Raw genomic sequence first — 13,672 nt, 5'->3', positions numbered from 1 at the left:
CTAATGAACAAAAGGCAGACACCAATTTAGATATTTTTATACCTCAGTTTTCAAGGTGGTTGAGAGGAATGCTGAAAATCTTCAAATCAATAGGATCAATTTCCCTGCCATTTTCTCCCGCCAGTGCTGCAAGTATAGATAACCAGATAAGCCCGATTTTATTAGTTTCTACAGGCTCTGTAAAAATAATATGAATATAGAGGGTGCTTTTCTTAAAAGCCAACTCACAGTCTTTTATGAAATCATCCCCATGCTTTGAAAGTCAACTCAATTCTTACCTATAGGACAAGATGTGGCGAATATGTGGCCAATATCACCACTCTGTCTTGGTTTATAATTTCTCCATTATATCTGCCCATCTACCTAAAGTAAGCACTCCCAATGCTGAGGTTTCAATGGAGTTATTGTTTGTAAAATGAGTGCTGATTAATTACTACTATTATGGGATATACCTTCTACTTCCAAAACCATAAAAAGATAAATTGGTAAAATGTAAATTATAGGTATCAAAGAATATGGATGTTTGTTTTAGAACATCTTTCTTATAACCTGGAGCAGTTGTTATATAGTTCTTTTTGTTTTGTTTTATGTTTGTTTCATGGCTCAGGGACTATATTTACCAAATAGAAATCTACACATCCCAAGTAACTGACAGTTTATAAAATTTGAAAGAATGTAGTACTTAGCCTTATACTGGCAATAATGATCTTGCTAATAAGCACTATGACAAAGTGTTCCAGAAAAAAAAAGAATATATTTTCTTTAATGCAGTAAGTGTTTTGATTTCGGTTGAGATTATTTTTCACTGGTACCATTGTTTACTATGGATATTTTGATGTGAATGTAACATTTCCCTTAGCAAAGAGCATGGCTACATTATAAATCAAGACAAGGTCAGTCCTGCCTGGCAAAAAATTAATCTCAGTTTACACAGAATTCAATAGGAATTCAGGGGATATAATTAATATGATGCTAATTCCTCAGTTTTGTCTGCCTGACTCTAGCTTAATTAAAGTCCCAAGATCCTTCCAACTCTGACAGAGCTCATGTAATCTTGTGGTCTCTGAAGGGCAGAATGAAGGATGAGCTAGATGATACAAGTTGCTTCAAGACATTCTCTCCTTGAAACAAGCCTCAAATTTCAGACTACATGGATCCAACAACATGTGATTCTATGACCCGAACAAAGAGAAATATTCAGTTGAACTACACGAAATTTTCAGTATTTTACCATTCTGCATCTAAAATAATTACATACTGTTTGACTTCATATTGTTTTTACAAAATTGTTTCCAAAACATTTAAAAGAGATATGGATTCAATACGAAGTATAATTATCTCTCTACAAATACTCAGGACCATCAGCAATGATGAAAATAATATAAATTAATTAGTTTGACATACAAAATATAAAACCTTTTCAATGTTGAAGCTGCTTTGAAAATGAAAAAGAGCATAAATTTTTTATGGAAACATTATTTTTATGGAAACATTACATAGGATTTATTCTCATTACATAAAAGGTAGTCTTACGTAAGCAGTCATAAATAGTAATAGTTATTGCATATCGATTATACTTTGGCTTGTTTCTAGAATCATTTCAAGGGGTCAGCCTTGAGTCTTCTATGAGCCAATGTGAAAAGGGAAACCTTGCATATGACTCATATCATAGTGTCCTTGCAAAAGAATCCCTCAGGTGATACTATTTTGTTTATAAGATCTAGTGAGGTAGTGAACAATTATTTATATAAAATTTAGAACATATATTGTAACAAAATGCATTGTAACATTATGAAGAACATGGTCAACATGGCACAAAGAAATGCAAAATTGTGAAATGCAGATAAATATATTTCAGTAATTTTAGTTGGAAGCAGTCTAGGATATGACTGTAATGGAACTGGTTGCAACAAAATGCGATAATCACCCATTCATTATTTAAGTTCTTTATTTGTTACCTTATTCCGCACATGTTTCTTGAAGAGTTCATACAATACAGCAACCTCTCTAAGCGTTGGGTTGCCTATTCTTATGCAACTGACAGTCAATTGGTAGTACAGGACTACCTATGAGCTCTATGTTTTAGAGTAACATATAATACCATCACAAACAAATTCTAAGACAGCAAAGAAAAATCTAAAAACTTCCTTCCTCCTCCACTACGATTTCCTTAGAAGACACCATTAGCTTTTATATAGACTACTGCAGGAAGATCCTATGCCCTCCTGTAGTTTTCACAAAACTACCCAAATATATTTGAAAAAAATAAGCCAAATATTTTTCCTGGTCTTCTCAAAACCCTGCATTTTTTTAAAATTTCCTATCTCACTGACAGTTAAAATTTTTTACCATGGCTTACAATGGATAACCTTTGCCTTGCCTTGGACCTAATTTATTATCACTCTCTCCTTGATTGAGCATCCATTATTCCAGATGTCTTACTGTTCCTCATACATGAGGAACATGCTTCTACCTCAGGATCTTTACCCTTATCCTTCCCTCTGCCTAGAATACTTTCTCTTCAGGTATCCACAAACACTTGGTCTCCCTTATTTCCTGCAGAACTCAACCTGAAAATATTTTTATTAGAGAAGCTATGTTCTCAGTGACATAGAAGCCATGTTCTCAGTGACATACCACCTGATCCTCGTTACTAAATTTTACTTTATATTTAACACAAACTAACATGAACAACACTTATGTTTCTCAACCCAGAATCCCATAAAGATAACAATTAAATTAAATATTAATATATGCAACATATTATGAATGTACTCTGATGTTGATATTTAGTTTCTCTCTAGGGGTCTGGTGAGATTCTTTATTCAGCATTAAAAAGAAACCATCACTTTGCATGTTGCTTCTAGAAGCCTCTTTATCCAAATTCACCCAATCCCCCTCTCTTGTGAATGACCATCTTGTTCCTTACATTGTAAATTTTTCTATTTTCTTTGTTTCTGGTCACCTATTACCATTTGCAGAATATTCTTCGTTTTGCATATGCATCTATGTGAAGCTTCCTTTGAGTACAGTATTTATCAATTTATTTCTGTGGCAGTATGCTTTTCCAATAAATTATGCAAAACTCTGCTGGTTTCTATTCAACAAGAAACATCTGTTATATATTAGACACCGTCCAAACATTGGAGAGATATCTCAAGTAATATACACAGACAACAATCAAGTAGAATAAATACTAAACTCCACCTCCTAAATAAGGTAGCAAAGAATTTGTGGACATATTTTAAAACCACCACACAAATAAACATTTCAAAACATGGATGATCTCTATATAAAGAATGGGAACTCCCCTGTGGCCATAAACAGATGGAAAACTGAAAGCAGAGAAGTAAAGGAGCTGTCCTCAGTTATCTGTTAAAAAGCCTTAGAGAATCGTTATGGAATATACCTGTAAACTCATTTCCCAGCCTCTCTTGTAAAAATCTTGGTCATGTGATTATCCTGACCAATAAAATATGAATGAAAGCAGTTAGGAGGTTTCCCATGAGTAATTATCCATTATATTCTCTTCCCTTTTCTCTTTCCCCTATGTGGCTGGCTGGTAGCAAAGAGTTCCAAAATGTCAGTCACATGATCAAAGAAGTCTAGATTCCAAAGTCACCATTTGGAGAACTACCTTGGAATCTAATTAGTACATGCTTTTTCTTAGTGAAAACAAAAATGCACTTTTATGATGTCAAGTCCCTGACATTTTAGAGTCCATCAGTTACAATGGACTGTCCTGTTCACTCCAAAGACCCCAGAAACTTGTACTTTGAAGTGGTGTTCATTTGTACTTTGAAGTGGTGTTCTGTTCCTCCATGATAAAAACATAAGTGGCAATGGTTAGTAAACAATTTTTTTTATGATTTATTTATTTACAGAAAGAGAGAGAGAGAGAGCATGAGTGGGAGGGCAGAGGGAGAGGGAGAAAGAATCTCAAGCAGAGTCCACACCAAGCACAGAGCCCAGTGTGGGGCTTGATCCCAAGACCTTGAGAGCACCACATGAGATGAAATCAATAGTTGGACACTTAACCAATTGAACCACCCACGCACCCAGGTAAGTAACACCTTTTGCAAAGAGCCAGCTTGAAAGTATTTCAGACTTTGCAGACTATATGGTCCCTGTTGTAACTACTCAACAAGCCTGTATTCAGCAAATACAATACATAAATGAATCAAGATGGCTGTCTTCAAATACTACTTTACTTACCAAAACAGCCTAAAGGCCAGATCTGGCCCATCGTCGGTAATTTGCTGAATCACGGCTTATAGTATGACAAGGAAATGGATCATGAAGGATGGAAATGTTGTAATCCATGTTATACAGTGGCAAAACATGTAGCAAAACTCTTGCTGTCATTATAGAGGAGGCCATCCCTGTGGCTCGTTGGTTAGGAAATCCAGAAAAAGTCATTTTAAAATTGCAGCACTAGTGTGCACTGACTAATAGTGGCTGAATGTAAAACACAGAAAGAAAAGAGCTAAACAAAAAGAGTGGGTCATTCAGCAAGTACAAATGAAAAGAAAATCAGAGATTTCAAGACCTGGAAAAGCTGAATATTTTCAGAACCCAACAGAAGAGATTCAATTTTAAATGACTTTAAGCAACAAAGAGATAGAAGAGTTTCTCACTTGCATGAAGTCAGTCAAGGATTATAAAACTAGATTAAGAGAGTGGCCTTCACATTTACATCCTTAGGGACAGCCTGGGATGAGGGAGGAAGAGTGGGACCAAAAAGCAAAACCCAGCTGGCTGGAAGCACATGTGTAGGCACTTAGTATATTTTTAAGAGATGTGTATTGCCAAGGAAATGAGTGGAGGAGAAAAAAAAAAAAAAAAGCTTTGGGGTTTGGGGTAACTACAGACAATGCAGACTGTGTAGTAAAAATCTCCCCAAATCTCTTCCCAGAGACAGGACTAACAACTGCACTGTGCACCTATAAAAAGCCATACAAAATCACACCCTCAACATTGCTTTAGGACAGAGAATGCAAAGTTACTGTGAATAAAGAGGAAAAGCAGAGGACTCTCCGTGCAGCAATACCATATGCTCCTACCCATCCCCAGGCCTCGCAGAGCTTTGAGGTAAGCAATAGCAGAAAAAACAAACAGCCACAAAAAGAGGAGGGACACTGGCTGAGGAGCCTGAGGTGAAGCAACCACAGTAAAGATCAAATCTACACTAAAGTTGAAGATACTGGGGGTAGGGGGTGGAAGGTGTGTGTGGGGGGGGAGCAAAACAAACAAACAGATCACACAACAAACTGTGGGGAAGGGATTTCAAAGTACACGGTCTTAAAGGGCCACACACCATAAAAAGGGACAGATGCAGGATTTAAAGAGTTGAAGAAAAAAAATAAATAAACAAAAGGCAGAATCATATCTATAAGTACAGAGAAAAAAACCTGAGGGTTGCCGGAGGAGAGGGGTAAAAGGGTGGGCGAAAAGAGTGATGGAGAGTGGGAGACGCAGGTTTCCAGTTTTATGGAAATAAAAGGTACAGCATAGGGAATATAGTTGATGGTATTGGAACCATATGGGGACAGATGGTAACTACACTTGTGTGAGCATAGCATAATGCGCAAACTTGTTGAATCACTATGTTGAATCTCTGAAACTAATTCAACATTTTTTGTACACTATACTCAAAAATAATATAAATAAATAAGACAAAGAGATGGGTTCCACCGCAGGCACACCATGTCAAGAGGTAAATGATTTCATGGAGGAGCGTAATCAGGAATTGTAATTTTACTGAATTTCACGGAATAATCACGGGAACACTAGGATAATGCATCTTCATTAGAGGGTACTCACAAGTTCGTTCAGTGACCTTCATGTTCAACTGAACATTGTTTTGTGGGAGAAAAAAATATTTTGGTTTATTCATATACATTTTCCTATCTCATCCAAGACTTGCAAGGGAAGAAAAAAAAAAAAAAAAGCATGATAAAAAAAGAACACGAGGTGCCTGGGTGGCTCAGTCAGTTAAGCATCTGCCTTTGGCTCAGGGTCCTGAGACTGACCCTCAAGGCCCTTGTTGAACCTGAGTCGGAGTCCTGCTCCCTGCTCAGCAGGGAGTCTGCTTCTCCCTCTCCTTATGTCCCTCCCACTCCCACAGGTGCTGTGCTCTCTCTCTCAAGTAAGTAAATCTTTTAAGAAATTTACATAAAAAAGAAAACAACAAAAACAGTATTCCAAGTGTACAACTTCTGGGGTGGAAAGGACAAAAAGAAGGAAAGTATTCTCTGATAATCAGGTAGTAAAAGGGAAAAGGAGTATAAGTGAGACTGTAGGGTCATCCAAGTCAAAAGACACTCACTTTTCTTTTACCACCAAACCAAAGGAAGGTACAAACTTAGTTATAAAATGAGTAAGTCACAAGGATGAAAAATATAGCACAGGGAATACAGTCCATCATATCCTAATAATGTTGTACAGTTACAGATGATAACTACACTTACTGTGGTGAGCATTTCCTAATTTATAGTTATCAAATCATTATGTTGTTCACCTGAAACTAATATAACATAATTGGTCAGCTACCCTTCAGTTAAAAACCTTAAAGAATGAAATTTAGGAAGCACTGGTAAGTTTTAAGTTCTTTGTTGGACTAACAGAAAATAATGCCATTAACGTAAGAATAATCATGTAAAATACCTGGGTATCATTCAGGATGAACACAAGAAAAGTGAAGTCCTCAGAGATCTACTGCAGAAAATCATTAAAAATTTTGCATGCTACTTAAATGAGGAAACTTCCAATACACATAAACATATACCAACACCATCAACCCAAAGAAAAATTTAAATATACCCCCAAAAGATTATTAAATATTTCAATAAGCATTTTAAGATATGAAAAGCATGATGCCTGGATGGCTCAGTTGGTTAAGCATCTGACTGATTTCGACTCAGATCATGATCTCAAGGGAGTGGGATCAAGCCCTATGTCAGGCTCCATACTCTGCTTCTCTCTCTCCCTCTTCCTCTCCCTCTGCCCCACTCTCAGTTTACGCACATTCTAAAATAAATAAATAAACAAATCTTTAAAAAAAAAAATGAAAATCTACCTTAAATCAAAACTGAAAAAATAAAAATCAAAATGAATTTTAAAAACCAGGAGCTTCATCCAACCAAATTGTCACTGTGAACATTTCAAAAAAGCATGGTGAGGATTTTTAAAAATATATGAATAGACCCATAAAAGCAGAGATGAGGGGGAGACTACTACATTAATGATATAGTTTTTATTTTTTTAAAGATTTTATTTATTTATTTGACATACAGAGATCACAAGTAGGCAGAGAGGCAGGCAGAGAGAGAGGAGGAAGCAGGTTCCTTGCCGAGCAGAGAGGCGGATGCAGGGCTCGATCCCAAGACCCTGAGATCAAGACCTGAGCCGAAGGCAGAGGCTTAAACCACTGAGCCACCCAGGCACCCATGTTATAGTTTTTTAATTGATGTATAATTGATATATATTAGTTTCAAGTAAGCAACATAAGGATTCTGTATCTGTGTACGTTGCTAAATGATCATGAGGGTAGTCAGCATCCATCACCTAACTGTCTACAAATTGTTTTTCATTGTGATAAGAACTTCAAGGATGCAATGGTATATTCTCTTAGCAACTTACAAATAGACATTACAATATTATTATAGTCACCAAACTGTATGTTACATCCCCAGAACTTGTTTGTTTTGTACCTAGAATTTTATACCTTTTGACCACATTCATGTTAATCTATTTTGCTATCAGGAATAATACAACTAAAATGTGGGATAAGAAGTAGGAGAAAACACAAAATTGTATTGTTTTATAGGCTATAGGTTGATATTAATGGTTGCTACTCCTCTCCCCAAAAAACTGATAAAGCTGGTACTAAAAGGTTAAACAAGCAAACAAGGAACTAAACTCACTGAAGGAAATGTAATTACCAAAGTAACCCCTAGAACAAAACATTCAAACTTCTTAAATATCCAGTTTTTTTATGAGAACAGGGAATGTGCATCCTATACCTAAGGATAACAAACATAACAAAAGGTACATCATTTTAAATTATAACTCATCTGAAAATAAACTCAGTCCTAAAATACATGTGAATCATCTTAATCCTTTAAGACAAAAAATATTTTCAATGTGGCACACACATAGGCTCCCAAAAACATCATAATATTTCCAATGTCAAAGGGAAACCAGCAAATAAAATCTGACAGAATTTATAATAAAATGGGCTAATATTTCTGTGATCAAAATTTTCGATTTTATTCTCTCACTGAACCTTGTAGTTGCAATTACCTTATCAGGAACTGTAGCTTCACTGAGTTCCATGGAGAAACCGGGGAACTAGGATAGTGCATGTTCATTTCAAGGGTATTCCCAAGCTAGTTCAGCCGGACTATTTTCAACTAAGCCTTGGTGTCTTTGGGGGAGACAAAACATTTTTGATTTATTTAGATGTATTTTCCTGTCTCACCCAAGACTTGTGAGATTCAGTCTCCATATGTGTTTTCACCTCCCTTTCTGCACCAATGTTCTGTTTTGTTATTTATCTCGCTCACCCAGTTATATATGTCCTTCCATCTGTCATTAAAATAACAGTTTATTTAGCCTTCTTTTTCAGTGATGCTTCAGTCATGCTGGCGCTGGTGTTGTAATGGTTCTGGTTTTCTTTTCTGATCTGAACTCTTAGAAAACATGTTGACAATATTTCCGATGTTAAAAAGTAAACTAGCACTATCTCCGTACAAAGTACAAAATTTAGTCCACAGGCCAAGTCAAAGAATGTCTATCATTCCCAATTACAACACACTGAAGTTGCACACCTTTTTCACAATTTTCAAAGTGATGCGACAATGGATAATCATCATAAACTGTCATGGTTGTCAGTATCAGTCATCAGAGATGACAAGGTCAGAAACAGTGACACCATTTGGGGGTATTCATTAGACACAAAAATGAAAAATTAAAAGTTCCTAAGAAAGAATATGTTAAGATGGAAAAAAAAAAGTATTTTAGGACTCATGCAATAATGCCTTTTAAGCTTAGGTTTACCCTACTTTCTTTTTGAAGTAGTGTTTCAAAAAAAGGAAAATAAACAGCATTCTTTCATTAGTAAGATTCTGGATCATACAGATACACTAGCATGTACCCATTTAAGAGTGTCCAACACTCAATGGGGTTGAGATGTTCTTCTGTGCAGGGCACAATCAAGCACAGAAAGGTTGCCACATTACACAACTCCCAAGCAAGTGAGCAGCTGCACATGGCTTCCATGAGTCCCAGCTGCTAGTGAGCTAGCAGTTAGGCTGTGAAACATTCCATGGCAACCAGACCCCTCAAGAAGAGGAAGCCAGGTAGGCGTGGGTGATGGTCCTGGCAGAGCCTTGAAGGTGCCCATCTAAAGCTAGAGTGCCAAGCAGATATCTCAGCTCTCCATTACTGTTGTAGACCTGTAATATGGCAATTTATACAGACATTTCTTCCTATTTCAAGTGGATCATGAAATAACACTGCTAACATTTTCTTCCCTTCTCAGAGCATAAACTAGTAACTCTCCTTGGCATAATATTTCCTCAAGTCAATTCTAATTCCCATGGAAGAGGCAACATACAGAGTAGAAGCAGCCTGTGTGGAGCTGGGCAGGAGATCAAGTTCCTTCTGATGAAAGTCTAATGGTATCCTACAACCTCAGAGGAAATCAGTTGCATGCCAGTGATGTGGAATGAAATGTTTAATGAAGCTGTCAGTGCAGAGTTCAGACAAATGTAGAGGTCTTTAGCTTGCTGCCACATTCCTGGACACTGCAGTTGACTCCTCTGAATAGCTTCTGGTCTTGAAGGAGAAGGGTTTTTCTAAGTGTTAACTATTTTTTTACAGTTCATCTCTAGTATAGATTATTGAAGAATATTTGATCAGGTTACTTTCTGTAGTTTAAAGAAAGCTTGAAATGCAATAACTGACGGCACAAGATTCTCCACTATTTTCCTTACGTGAGACTACATTCTTTAAGTGGGGTCCACATAATTCATTTACATGGCAGAGATCATTTTATTAGGTGGACGTAATATTCTAATTTTAAAAGCTCTAGTAGGGGTGCCTGAGTGGCTCAGTTTATTAAGTACCTCACTCGTGATTTGGGCTCAGGTCATGATCTCATAGGTCATGAGTTCGAGCCCAGCCTCCGCTCTGCGCCCAGCGGGGAGTCTGCTTGAGATTCTCCCCTTTTGCCCCTCCCCCACTTGTACACATGCCCATACACACTCCTCTCTCGAATCTTTAAAAAAAAATTTTTTTAAATATAAACTTTAGTAAAATGCTCATGTTTTTCTGAATATACTCAAGTCTCTGATTGTTGTATGTTCATCTACCTGCTATTGGATACTGGTTCACTACCATTTATAGAGACTTTTGAAAGTATCTGTTTCAAATACACACACATATACAGTTATATATACATGTACATTCTAAGTAAGATGATCAACAATTAGTCACTATTAATTAAATGGCATTAAAAACTCCAATTTCTATACTGAGCAAAAATATTTCTCCCAATCAATTTGGGGAGTAGGGAAAGGATCTATAGAGAAACAAAAAGTGATTGTCAAAAAAAGCATCAGAGGAGGGCCTAGGACTTCCTGTAAACTAGTAAACTCTTGGTGTACCGAACCCTTGGTGTACTGTCCCTGCCTTATCTAATGTTATCACAGAATATGTCCTTCTCGAGAACTATAGGGCAAAATGTTTAGTTGATGTAAACCTGAATAGTTATCACAGAATATGTCCTTCTTGAGAACTATAGGGCAAAATGTTTAGTTGATGTAAGCCTGAATAGTTATCAGTGTCTTAAAAATGTAGCCCCAGTTACATTACTCATGTTCAAAGTGTTTTATAATTCACTTGGGCTGGTTAATATCCACACCTATCAATCCTGGTTCGCCCACATGAATGCTTTTTGACTGTTCAGACTCAAGTCAGCCTGCCAGGATTTGAACTGCAGCTCTGCTGGTTAACTGAAAATTATGTAACCTCTTCTTTGCCTTTGTTTCCTCGATTTTATTTTATTTTCATTGTTCCTAGTATTTCACCTTTATTTTTAAAAAATTTTTTGAGTGTAGTTAACACAAGATGTTACAGTTTTAAGTGTACAGCATAGTGATTCAACAACTCTATACGTTATACTGTGCTAACCACAAGCCAAGTTACTATCTGTCCCCATACAACACTATTATAAAACCATCAGCTATATTCCCTATGCTGTACCTTTGATTCCTGTGATTTATTCCCTCTGTAACTGGAAGCCTGTCTCTCCCACTCCTCTTCACCTATTTTGCCTATCTCCTCACCGCCCCCAACCATCAGTTTGTTCTCCGTATTTAGAGATCTGATTCTACTTTTTGTTTGTGTATGCATTTGTTCATTTAGATTCCACATGAGTGAAATCATGAAATTTGCCTTTTGCAGTCTGACTTATTTTACTTGGCATAATACCCTCCATGTCCATCCACTTTGTTTCCTCAATTTTAAATGGAAATTATGATAGGGCTTAGTTCCTAACATTTTAAAATTAAGATGATACAACTAAAATACTTCCAACATTACCTAATACAGGATAAATTTTATAAAGCATTAGGTTTCTATGATTAAGACATAACTGAAATGCACTAAAATGTTGTATGCCATCCTACAAACTAAGAAGGAGAATCAAGTTTCTAAAGGTAATTCCAACAATAACTCAATCTATAATATTTACAATCTCTAAGATGTTTTTTGTTCAATAAAATCAGATAGGTGTGCTCACAGAAAAGTGAATGCCTGTTTCTTTCAGCTTTTCTGAGCATGATGCCGACAAAATACACATGCATTTGTTTTCTTTTGCTCTGCTTTATTTCACTTTGAGTAGTGACTTCCTCTTGTTTCCTTTATCATTTATTTTATCTTTGATATCTTAAGCTTTCCCCTGGCAAACACCAGCCACATGGTATGTAAAGCAGAGGTACCTTTTTTCAGTAAAGCACCACGTGAATAGTATAAAGTACTATAAATGTTGTATCAAGGACCTCTCTATTTGCTCAAGGTGATGGAAGATGAATGGAATTGGGGAAAATTTGAGCAATGAGTCCTCTGTAGACTGGAAAATTCCATAGCATATTAGATGTCATAAATCAATACAATTTCTTGAGATTCTGTTGGTTTTAAGATCCTAGCCTTTTTTTTTTTTTTTTTGTATTCTTTTATACTACTCCTGGTACCTAGGAGTCAAAGGTTACATTGCGAACAGATTGTAGTAGCTGTGATACACTCAGGAATTTATCAGTTCTGGGAAATGTTCCAGAATAGCACCACCCCCTCTCTCAAATCACTCTCCCAAATTAACTTTGTGTAGTTATCTTAAAGTCTATTATTAATAAGTTATTTCCTTAACCTAGAAATACGTGCAGTCTTTTAAAATTCCCCTAATTATAATGTAAATTCTCATGTAAACATAAGCGATTATTTCTGGTTTCAAATGTTCACCGATAAATACTTAAGTTACCAGTGTATACTTCACAAATTTATTATATAGCACACTGCTGGAGATGTAGGAATGAGCCACAAAACAGTTCATCAGGACTAAAGTTAAAAAAAAAAAAAAAAGTCAGTTAGATAGGCACCAAGATAAGCTTTCCAAACATACTTTTTTTGCCTGAAGTTGACATCATTTGTCAATTATTTAATCCAAATTATAATAAAAATTATAATTTAATGATGATTTATTATTCATCTCTATATTACTAAGGTCTAGCAAAGAGCCTAGTTTATAGTAGGAACTCAATAAATATTTATTAAAAAGTTGAATGAGTGAGTGACTGAATCAATTAGTAATTACAGCAACAGACTGCAATTGTTGCCCTTGCAATTTGACCTGGACTTGGGTTTAAAACTCTATTAGTTCTTCAAAAGCAGCTACAATTTCCCACAGTCAAGGATAAATCTCTTGATTTCTGCTTCTGGCCAAGATGGAATAACAGAGATAAGGTATAAATATAGCAAAATAGGTACAAGATCTGAATGTTCAAACTGTAGCATGTTGATCAAAGAAATCAAAGATCTAAATAAACAGATATATATTCTATGTTTATGAATAGAAAGACTCAATGTTGTTGGGATGTCATGTCTTCTCAATTTGATCTATAGAGTCAATGCAATCTCAATCAAAATCCCAACAAGTTATTTCTGGATACAGGAAAACTGATTCTAAAGATTATATGGAGAGGCAAAAGACCCAGAATAGCCAAAACAATATAGAACAAGTCAGAAGAAGACCAATACTATCCAACTTTAACAAATACCATAAAGCTACACTTATCATGATATGTGGTATTAGGAAAAGAATCAACAAATGAAAACATCAAACAGAATAGAGAACCTAGAAATATACCAACAAATAGAGTCAGCTGACCTTTAACAAAGGCAAGTCAATGGAAAAAGTATAGTCTTTCAACAAATGATGCTAGAAGAACTAAACATTTGTATACAATAAATAAATAAATAAATAAGCATGACATAGACCCTATGCTTCCACTAAAATTAACTCAAAATAGGTCACAGACATAAAAATAAAACTATAAAATTTCTAGAGGATAACATTGAGAAAAAAAATGTAAATGACCTTTGGTTTGGTGAT

Source organism: Mustela erminea, chromosome 11 (genome assembly GCF_009829155.1).
Source record: "Mustela erminea isolate mMusErm1 chromosome 11, mMusErm1.Pri, whole genome shotgun sequence".
Taxonomy (NCBI): domain Eukaryota; kingdom Metazoa; phylum Chordata; class Mammalia; order Carnivora; family Mustelidae; genus Mustela; species Mustela erminea.
Note: the sequence above shows the minus strand (reverse complement) of the source record.